We start from the raw sequence: 10,776 nt of genomic DNA, 5'->3' as shown, positions 1-10,776 counted from the left end.
TATGTCTCTCTTTGAAGAGTAAAGAGGGAATCAAGGTGATTATCTGAAATTGATAGACTTAAAGCCTAAGAAAACCATATTTATCTCAAATAAACACATCTGTGAATGTTTGCGTAAATTATGTGCTTAATTGCTTCAATGATCCACTTAGCTTTTTAAAATTTTACCTAAACCCTCTTTGTTTCAGTCATTAAAAATGATTTTTTTCTTTACTAGTTTATACATGTAAATACTGCAAAGATAAATGACAAAGAGTGACTACTAAGCTTTATATAGGAGGTACTGAGAATAAAGGCAAAACACAAACATAAAATTTCAAACTGCTCACATTATTTTGGGTGAGAATTTTCCTGTTGTTCTTGGTCAATATTTCTTAGTTTTGGGACAAACCTTAGGGAATCAGCATCCTAAATTATTTCTGTAGTGTGTAAATTCATCTGCTGCTCCTCCAAACAAGTTATTTATTTTTAGAAAAAAAGTCAATGTTGAAGTTGAGACTTTATCAGGTTAAAAGTCAGCTTAAATCCAGTGATGAAAGTGCCATCTCTCATTTGCTCTCTCCATCGGTTTGAACTTCTAGAAATCTTTGCTTTTTCCCTCATCTTCCTGCTGGTGTTATGGTCAAAGAAAAAAGTTGTGTAATGCTTATTGTCTAAATGCCAAACATTAATTGAATCATTAAATGGGTACAGACACTAAAGAAAAGGAATAAAAAGTAGGCATTTCATTCCTCTCAAAGAATAAAATAGCTTGCACTCCATTCATTTGGTATTCTGCTCCATTTGGCAAGTACTCTTTTCCCCTCCTGTCACTGTTTATGTTCAAACATCTAAATGCATATATCACATTGCCTTTGGAGGCTATCTGTGAGAATAGGGATTTGCATTAAGATTCAAAGATTACAGCTTCTTGTTATAGAAAACATTCATACTACTACAAAATGCAGCAGTCTATATTAAAAATATACAAGTGTCACTTGAAATCTAAGTTCTTAAATAAGAAGGAAGACATCTTGTCATATTCATCATGTTCCCTATACTCCCATAGTCTAGCAACATGTGGAAAATTTTCTTGGCAAGTTACCAAGTAACTACACAGTGCAACAAAACCTCACTAATTTACCCTCCATTATTAAAAAAGTGGAAAACAAACTTCAAGAGCTGAAGTTTAGTTTAGAGTTACTGGTTTTGTAATATGAACTTGTAAGAGTTTACAAAGTATGAGTGAGAGTTAAGTGGACAACATTTTCAGAGGACTTTTATAAATTTTCTAAGAAAATGCAATAGTATACAATATTTTAAAAGATTTATTATTCTGATCTGCTCATTAGTTGGGAGTAGATAGCTCCTCTAAGCCAGTGCTTTTTAGTTCATATTACAAAGAATTTTATTGTACATTCCATCTTCTGCCAGGGTTGCTCTTTTCCCAGGTACACATGTGACTGACTTCTTTATTTTCCTTAAAATCTCCACTCAAATGCCACCTAAATAAAATAGCATCCCTGTTTTCCTCGGGGCATATTCTAGCTCTTATGTGTCTTATTATGTTTTTCTTTTTAGCTCTCACCATTCATTTGACATACTGTGTATGTGTTTGTTTATCACCTCTCACCTTCCACTACAATGTAAACTTATGAAAGTAGGGACTTTACTTTTCTGTTCACTTTTTGTTCCCAGTGCATATAATAGCTCCTTGCACAAAGAAGGTGCACAGGAGCTAAAAGACATAAATTGATAAATAGCAGGTAGAACATTAACAGAACCAGAGAAAGGGTCCTTTCTATTTGTGCCTGATGTTCTCAAATCTATTTGTTGTTTGTTTTTTGCTGGCTTTGAAATGTAGGCATTCAGCCAGGAGGCTGAATGCTGACTAATGAGATAGAGTTAGAGATCTAGTCCAGCAATATTCATACATTCTATATGCATTCATTTTTCTCTAGTGACAATTTAATATATTTTGGTGAAGATATTTCCAAGATAATGAATGTGTGTCGAGTGAGCATTGAAAATGATAAGTCTTTTTTCCCATTATTGAAGACAAATACAGGTGTGTAATATATGCAGAACATTGAAAGTAGGAAAAGAAAATAAGAGAATCCTAAGTAATGAAAACAAATTAAAGCTCTCTGTAATGAAAAGGCAAGCCAAACTGAAAACATAAATCTCTAGACTCAGGAAGGATTTAAACTGATGTGGAGCGAGTGGACCAATGGCTTTCATGATGTTATTCATTTTGAAAAAAATGTCATTTCCACTGCCAAGTAGAGTTCATGGTTTAGTGAAAATTTTATCTTCAGTCTAATCACATGAGCCAAATTCTTGTGCCATGTATTCTGATATGAGGGATGAACTAATTCCTACGCTTATTTGTGAGATTCTAAGGGTAATATCAAGGAGGGGTGATCACAACTAAGGTGCGATCTTTGTTTATTTGCATAAGTCCTTATGCTGTGCACTGGGACTTCCGGTAACATGACATTAATAACATAAGATCGTTTAATTTAAGAAGCTTTAGACTCTGTCCAAATGATGGAGAAAGATGTCAACTCACTTATAATGCAGTCCTAATGGCCAGACCACAAAGTATGTGATCATGAATTATTTTTAGCAGAGACTCAGAATAAATAGCAAGGACAAGAAGAATCTAGACAGGTCATTTTCTACCAAGACCAAATATGAAAAATCCAGAGAGATACCACTAGGTTTGAGGATTGGGCTTTAAAGAACAAATATCTTTGATTCATTTTTAAAAATTGATCATGTTGCAATAAGTGAAATTAGAACATCTTCTCTAATACTGGCTATTTAGCAGCAAAATTAAGGTAAGTAGCTCCCACAGTTTTTACCCAAGCATTCTAATGATGAAAATGAATCCATCTATTTTATTGGGAGGATGGAGAATCTTTCTGGATGGTAGTTAGGCAGTAGTAGCTAATATAAATAATACTCATATAGTATAGGTCATCCTACATTGGTCTGCTATTATTGGGTTCCATATATTATATGGTAAAATTTGACCAATCTTTTCCCAAAGTTAGGGATGGAGCTATTTAATTCAGTCACTAATAAATTGATTTCCAATTCTTCTGGTTGGAGTAAGTGAATATTCATAGAAGTAGAGGAGAAGAACTGGAAGTCTAAGAGGAGATGTAAAGACAGATGCACAAGACTGTATAATGGTGGTTGTTGTAGAGCTGAGATTTAGATTAGGAATTGGTTTGCTTAGTACTGTTCCAAATGACAACAGCCAATTAGATGGTCTGTTGAAAAATTGTCTATCATCTGAGGGGAAAGACTGAAAACCACAAAGCTGACTCAGCAGGTTTTGCAAAACTCGGTAGGTGAAGTTGTCACACTCAGGAAGAATATATTGTAAGTTTAACAAGATTGGTATAAATCAAAATGTCATCCCTTTTAGAGATCCTTTATAAGGTGTATTTGCCTGAAAGTCTCTCAATTATTTTTGTAGATTTACCCAGGTCTTGTTTATTTGTTTACAGAAAATGGTACTAATTGACATAAGAAGATGTCACTTGTTTTAAGTTCCAGCCAGTATTTCCATTTGCTCCAGTCTGAATTCTCCCAAAGTGGTCAACTTCCAAAAGCAAATATACAGACAGCATGAAATAATAAATCATGATCTGAAATCCAATTTACATTTGAGAAGCTTATTCTTTTATCTTATCAAATGAGTGGAACTTTTGCCAAGATAAATAGAATATGTTTTCTAATATGATATTTAATCAATATAATAGTCTTTTTTTAAGCTAAAATTAATTTAGATATATTGTTATTGGAATGAAATATGCAGAATGCAGGATAGAAAACAATATATAATTACGTCTCAAAGAACTTCCAACATAGCTTTCTGTAACAGTTGCATATAAAAAAAAAAGAAAAAAAAAGCAATATAAAAGCTTGTTTTCCTGAAACACCATCTGTTATTTTTGTTTGAATTAATCTCAGTGCTCTAAAGGTTATAGATACTGTGCAGTAATTATCATCATTATGGAAAATGTTGTATTTGTATATATTGGACTTTCCCAATTATACAAGTATAAAATTCCAAAGGGATCACTTTTATCGGAAGTGTGACTAAATGTCTTGCTTGCACGATAGTATCAGCAAAGTACTATTGCATTATCAATTTGCTTGCTCTGAAATACAAATAAAATAGGATCTTGTTTTGCATATTTTCCACTTAATTGTTGTTTTTTTATATCATATTATGGAGACTTTTAAGAAAGGGGTCATTAAATTGTTATCAAATGTCTATAAATTCTATTTATTTTTCTATCTTAAGGAAATGAGTTTTCATATAATTAATAAGAAAATTAGATTCCATTCTCTAAAGGTAGGCCAACAAATTTCAAGTACATTTATATACTGTATAAATATCAATAAGTATCTTATATACATTTTTCCCCCCTTTGGGAGCAGTGGTCCAGAAATATTTTATTGTGTCATAGACATATGGTTACAGATATTTTGTATGGTTATATCTGGTCTTTAACTTACCATTAAGATGACAAATTTATGATTGATGTTTCTCAAGCATTGCCCTTGTAATGTTAAAAAGAATTAAACTTTGGGCCGGCCCGGTGGCTCAGGCGGTTGGAGCTCCGTGCTCCTAACTCCAAGGGCTGCCGGTTCGATTCCCACATGGGCCAGTGGGCTCTCAACCACAAGGTTGCCAGTTCAATTCCTTGAGTCCCGCAAGGGATGGTGGGCTCTGTCCCCTGCGGCTGGGATTGAACACGGCACGTTGAGCTGAGCTGCCTCCCAGATGGCCCAGTTGTTGGTTGGAGCATGGGCTCTCAACCACAAGGTTGCCAGTTCAGTTCCTTGAGTCCCGCAAGGGATGGTGGGCTTTGTCCCCTGCGGCTGGGATTGAACACGGCACGTTGAGCTGAGCTGCCGCTGAGCTCCCGGATGGCTGAGTTGGTTGGAGCATGTCCTCTCAACCACAAGGTTGCCGGTTCGACTCCCGCAGGGGATGGTGGGCTGTGCCCCCTGCAACTGGCGACGGCAACTGGACCTGGAGCTGAGCTGCACCCTCCACAACTAAGACTGAAAGGACAACAACTTGAAGCTGAACAAAACCCTCCACAACTAAGATTGAAAGGACAGCAACTTGACTTGGAAAAAAAGTCCTGGAAGTGCACACTGTTCCCCAATAAAGTCCTGTTCCCCTTCCCCAATAAAATCTTAAAAAAAAAAAACAAAAACAAAAAACCTACCCATCAATTTAGAGAAAAAAAAAAAAAAATTAAACTTGAAACAAACCAAAAAAGAAGACAAAATGATGTTTATATATAGGCCAAATCTACTCAAATCAGGGCTTTAACCCTGACTATAAATTCCAAGAAAGTAGAGAGTATTTGAAAATTCACAAGACTCTTTAGGGTCCAACAGTGGTTTGGTCATGAGCTTCAACAGGGTCAGTGCTGTGTCACTGGTTGTTCTGGTTAGTCCCGGGGATTGCCACCTGGTTAATTCATCTGATGGTAATGATGATAACTAACCTATGTGTACATTTGGTATATACTGAATGCTTCATATAATTTACTCATTCAATTATGACAACAAACTCCTTATGGTAGATACACTCTGGGGCAGGAAGTGGCAAATCTGAACATAGGCAACCTGGCCTCAGGTAAGTCTGTGCACCTAACACCTACTCAAAGAAGGCAATTAATAGCTGAGATTCACCTTCTGACTATTTTAAAGGACAAACGTCATGAAGGAAGGCCAGTGCATAAGCGAGGGCTCCATCTCTACAATAATCATGGCAAGCCCTTAGCTGGAACTCGCTCTATGCCAAGCACTTTACATACATCAGTTGATTTAATCTTCATAACATCCTTAAGAGTAAGTTGCTCTTTCAATTTTTACTTTATAGCTGTGGAAACTGAGATACAAAGAGATGAATAGCTTGCCCCGATGGCCCTGAGTTCTGTGGTAGAACTCTGTGGTAGTGGTAGAGGCAGGCCTTAAATTCAGGCAGTCTGACTCTAGAGTACATATTCTTTACTATTATTATGGGATACTGCATGATGTTTTGGAAATTTATGACCCTGTGTAATTTATGGGTAAAATTCAGTTTATGGGAGCCAAGTTGAAGAGAGAGAGGAGAAAACATAGAAAGTGCTGTTTAAAATTTAAAATTCAATAAAAAAGGGAAGAAATATATCCAAAATATCAGTTGCAATAATCCATGGGCACTCTACAATTTAATCTACATTTACCCTCTTGTTTTAATACTTTAGGTTGAACTGTGTCCCTCACAAATTCATATGTTGAAGTCCTAACCCTGAGCACCTCAGAATGTGACCTTATAGGTAGATAGGGTTGTTACAGAGGTAGTCAAGTCAATGTGAGCTTTTCGGGTCGGGCCTAATTCTAATAGGATTATTGTACTTGTGAGGAAGGCTAATTTGGACATAGACACATATGGAGGGAAGATGATAGAAAGAGATATACAGAGAAAGTACACATTTACCAACCAAAGAGAGAGGTGTGGAATATGGCTTTTCCTTAAAGCCCTCAGAAGGAACCAACCTTGCTGATAATATTATTTCAAGACTTCTGGACCTTGACCTGAAACAATACATTTCTATTATTTAAGCCACCCAATTTGTGGTACTTTGTTCTAGCAGCCCCAGCAAACTAATATAGTATTCTTAGATTAAAACTAGCAGAAAACAGTTTCAACCAGCTAAGCCAAATCATGGATTTAAGAAAGGATACTGGGACATCTCATTGAATCCAGGAAAGTCTGTAAAACCAACCACCAACATGCAGAGAATGGAGAGTACCAGGAACTCAGACAGCATCTCTACGTCTCATTCCCTCTTTCAGAGGCTACACCATCTCTCATTCTTCTCTCTTTCTTCACTGTTTCACACACATGACTCCACCAAAGTCTACAGAGGTACAGGTCTCCACAAGGTAACAAATACTTACTAATATATTTAAATCTCAATCCAGACTCACAGGAGACAATCCGATAGGTCTGATGTAGGTCAAGTGTCTATCCTTACTTCAATCAGCTATGGCCAGGGAGGCAGGACTACATAGGGTACACATGACTTTGGGAGAAGGGCCACATTATGACTTTTATGTGCTCTATGAACTTTTGTCTTTCTAGGCCCCATCATCCATAAACATTAAAATTTATGTTTTATTATTGTGTTGATATAAAGGTTGTTGTTATACATTAAAACATTTCTTTGACATGGACTTTGGCTTTTTTTTTAATCTGAAGAAAATAATATTTTCATGGGACTCTAAAAGTACTGTGGGCCTAAGCACTGGGCTGAGTGGGCCTATTATGGCTGTTTTGGTGAAGTGGGATTTTTCAGAGGAAGAGGACTATACATTCCTATTTAGCTAGGCTTTTCAAAGTCTTTACCCATCACTTTTAAAATGAGAAACTTGTAACCTATGTTGTTGATGATGGTACAAGTAGTATCAATACTAAGAGGATATTTTCCTTTGTACATTCCTTTATCTAAATGCCTTTCAGAAATTTTAACTAAATGTTGTTGACTTCCACCTTTTTATTCCCATATGGTATGGTTTTAAGGGTGGAGAGCAACATGGATTTTTGTGATGGAAAGAACTTGGGATAAACTATTTAAGCTCCTGGACATAGCTGAGTATTTTCAAATCTTTTCTCCAATACATGAGGTTACATTTTATCAACTGTATCCATGATAACATCTCATTGAAGCACATGCCATTAGTCCATCTTTCATAAGTAAAATAAATCAAGGTGTCCACATATTCACTAGGAAATACATATAGTTAGCCTTTAAGATGACATTGAATTATGGGTCAAATTGAACAACTCTAAAGGTGTATTTTCTGTGCTAGAGGCATGAAGGGACCTCTAAGACTTATTCAAGTTCTCAATTATGTACCACTCCTGAGTCCTTTCATCTGTGATAGACATGAAATAACAAAGGCAGAATAACAAGCGTGCAATTATTTTCAGAGTTACAAATCTAATAGATTGGACACATAACTAAGTTGAGTATGAATATTACACTTAAGTGACTATTTCATGGAGCTTTCAAGTGGGACTACCATCATATGACTTGAAATACCCATTGAAGCACACCTTTAGGGGGAAAAAACACAGGTTTTATAGACTTGTGAGTTATAGAAGTGGCATGTAATTTCAAAGAAATTGGTTGGCTTACGCCACTAGAGCTATATACTGGAGCCATTGCATATGTTAGTAGGTGTGGGCTACTCATTGCCTTTTTAGGCTGTAACACAAATATGCATTGCATTCACCTTGAGAACTACTGTCTCAGAGAGCAAAGATTCACGTCCTGTGTCAATGAAATGAGTATGAAAAAGTGGCACAGAATTATCACTGACTTGGGGGTTTATTAGATCTGGAAACATCATGGGTATGATGGTTAATTTTATATGTCAACTTGACTAGGCTACAAGGTACCCAGATATTTGGTCAAACAATCTTTTGGGTGTGTCTGTGAAGGTGTTTTTGGATGACAGTAACATTTGAATCAGTAGACTGAATAAAGCAGATTGTCCTCCCTAATGTAGGTGGCTCTCGTCCAATCAGTTGAAGGCCTGAGTAGAGCAAAAAGGCTGACCTCACTCCTGTAAGAGGGAACTCTTCCTGCATGATTGCTTTGAGATGGGACATCAATCTTTTCTGGCCTTTGACTTGCAATAAAACATTGGCTGTACTTGAGTCTTGAGCCTGCCAGCTTTCAGACTAAAACTTCACCATGAATTACACCATCATCTGGCCTGGGTCCCCAGCTTGTCAACTTCAGATCTTGGGACTTCTCAAGTTCTGTAATCACATGAGCCAATTCCTACTAATAAATCTCTTTACACATAGATAGATGTCTGTCTGTCTGTCTACCTATATCTTATTGGTTCTGTTTCTCTGGAGAAAGCTAATACAATGAGTACATATTAAGTAAAGTTCAGTCTAAATTCCTGCCTTGGAACATATCAAATATTTAGTCTTCATAATTTAACCAAAGTGCAACTAGCACATTATAGTCTCTCAAAAGGATTTGCTGTATGGAATAATATTGAAATACCCTGTTTCCCTAAAAATAAGACCTAGCGGGCCCATGTGTCTAGCTCTAATGTGTCTTTTGGAGCAAAAATTAACATAAGAATGGGTTTTATATTATATTATGTAAGACCAAGTCTCATATTAATTTTTGCTCCAAAAGACGAATTAGAGCTGATTGTCTAGCTAGGTCTTATTTTCGAGGAAACACGGTAGCAGTTACAACGTCCATGATCAGACATCATATCAGGCCAAAAGCCTTTGTCTCAACCTAGTCATCCCATTTTGAAACTGGACTAGGTTAGAGCTTTCAAACCAGTGAGCAGTTTGAGCACTGCCATGTGGTGCATGAGGTACCATAAAAGTTGACACTTAAAAGGCAGCTGAGGGCATGTGGATAAGGTGGGGCAAGGATGCAACACCCTAGAAAAGGCCTACACTGGAAGCACCGCTCTTCGGTGTCCACCCGAAGTGCGCATTGTGCAGCGGAAGTGGGGGGAGCCACTGTGTCGCACACCAGCTTATGGAGATGAATCGGTTAACCAAGGTGAAGCTGGTTAGTGAGCCGAACGAATGGGAGGCCAATATTGCCTTGGCAGCTAAGGCGTCATGACTCGGTGCCTGGGTCTTCCTGGGAGGGCTTCCTTAAGAACTGACGGAAGGAGACATCCTCTGTGTATTCTCCCAGTATGGGATCATCTTTTGCGAGACCGGAAGACAGGGAAGTCTAAAGGATTCTGTTTTATCAGCTATGAAGACCAGAGGAGTACAATTTTGGCCGTTGACAATTGTAAGGGAATCAAGTTCAAGGGAAGAACTGTATCTGAATCGACCACGTATCCTGCTACTGCGCCCGTCAGACTTCAAAGGACGTGCATGACCGCACCAGAGAGCTCTAGGAGAAGGTCTGTGGGATTCAGGCCTCCTCATCCAGTTCATCTGAAAGCTCCCACCACAAAGTACTCTCCCAACAATGTAAACAAGAAAAATGGAAAAGAAGACCAAGGAGAAGACTGCTGTATGAGTGAAAGACGCGGAGGGACAGACAGAGCAGCCATCGTTCCTGCTCTCAAGAGGCCAGGTTAAGATGGAGAAGGACAGCCCAGGCTCCAGTAAACATGCCAAAGTGAAGTTAGAGCCTAGGAAGGGCCAGAAGCATGAACCCAGCTGCCTTGAGCTCAGCACAGCTGCTGCAGGGGACAGCTTCCGGCAGGGTGCACAGGGATATGGGCAGCACGATTAGGAAAGGAACCCAGGTTTTGAGCACAGTCCTTTATCAGAGGCAGGGGGAGCAAAGAGGAGGAGAGCAGGGATAAGGGACAGAGGTTGAAGCTGAGACACATTTTAGCCGATGTGAAGACGCAGCCATGCACTCTCCAATTCCAGTGACCACAGGCCAGACCAAGACTGTAGCCTGCTCACATCCTCACATTTTGAAATGAAATGTGATACTTAAAATACTATGGGTGGAACTTGTTATTCATTCAATGCTTTCTGTAAATAAAGTATTTGGAACAAAATTTCTTTAAAATTTTGACACTCTTTTCTATAACTACTCAAAATTTTAACAAAAGTTGAAATTACATTACAGGATTCATATGGCTTCTTTTGTAAGCTGCCGCTTGAGATTTTGATGCCTAAAATTTTAAGAGTAGTGCTGTGTAGTCGTTCATTATGTAGTAACTCCCCTCCGTAATATTCTGCTTAAAC

The 10,776-nt window shown here is 37.8% G+C and overlaps 1 pseudogene; it reads left to right on the top strand.

The window, feature by feature from the left end:
• The first annotated feature begins 9,595 nt into the window (after nucleotides 1-9,595).
• On the top strand, nucleotides 9,596-10,309 carry LOC148754831 (RNA-binding motif protein, X-linked 2 pseudogene; annotated as a pseudogene).
• The last annotated feature ends 467 nt before the right edge of the window (nucleotides 10,310-10,776 follow it).

This window comes from Rhinolophus sinicus, chromosome 17, assembly GCF_057876585.1.
Source record: "Rhinolophus sinicus isolate RSI-liver-muscle chromosome 17, RSI-T2T, whole genome shotgun sequence".
NCBI lineage: Eukaryota > Metazoa > Chordata > Mammalia > Chiroptera > Rhinolophidae > Rhinolophus > Rhinolophus sinicus.
Note: the sequence above shows the minus strand (reverse complement) of the source record. Positions and strands in the feature narration are given on the sequence as shown.